This window comes from Equus przewalskii, chromosome 17 (assembly GCF_037783145.1).
Source record: "Equus przewalskii isolate Varuska chromosome 17, EquPr2, whole genome shotgun sequence".
Lineage (NCBI taxonomy): Eukaryota > Metazoa > Chordata > Mammalia > Perissodactyla > Equidae > Equus > Equus przewalskii.
Window position 1 is genome coordinate 11424122 of NC_091847.1, and position 941 is coordinate 11425062.

Sequence of the window (941 nt, forward strand, 5' to 3'; positions counted from 1 at the left end):
AGTTACAAAGACCGAGGTTTGAATCCTGAGCTTCAGTCTTCTTATCTGTGAAATGGGGATGATGACAGCAGGCGTAAACTAAGTGCAGATGGCACAGTTCAGCCGAACTGCAGGTTAATTCCTCGCCTCCCCTCCCCTGCACTCCCTTGGCTCCTGGTCATTCTCCTCCAGCATCATCCTATCCCTGGATAGGATCCCCTTCCTCTCAGAAGCCTGGGGGGGATGGAAGGAGATCCTGGGATCCAGGATGACTGTCCTGAGCCCCAGCCCTGGCTGGAGGGCCTGATTTGGGTGGCTGCAAGGCCCAGTTTTCCCTCAGCTCTCCTCCTCACAATCCATTGTAGGGGTCTAGAATTAGCCACCCCAACGTATGTCTCTTTGGCATGATTATTTGAGGCTAGTTCCTTTGCAGACAAGAAAGCAACTGAAAAGTAGAATTTACATACCCTTTGTAAGAGACATTTACATTGTAAAGGAACTCTCCATCTGTAAAGATATCTCTAGAAACTCTTAATCAATGGGGAAGGCAAGGACTTACATCTGCATTTGTTTATTGTGCTTGTCTGGTAACCTCCTGTAACTGACTTCCCTCCCCCTCCCAACGTTGGCATTTCCTCCAGGATTAAGCATCTTTCTTTAGGCTAGGAACTGATTGCTGCGCTCACCTGTGACCACCCAGCTCAAGACAATAGAATTGCCTCCTGCTAGGCCCACTGAGATAGCAGACCCATTACCTGCTGTGTCCATCAAGCGCTGTGCCTACAGGGCAATCTTGTGACTATTGTGGAAGGGACATTTCAATCATATGTGAAACACCCTGTTTGGGCGTATATAACCACTCTGTGCACCCCACTTCTTCGGTGCCCTTTCTTCCTTCGGGAAGAGAGTCCCCTGGCCATGGTTCCTCATAAAGCTTTGTTTAATTTTCTCTTGCTATTCTG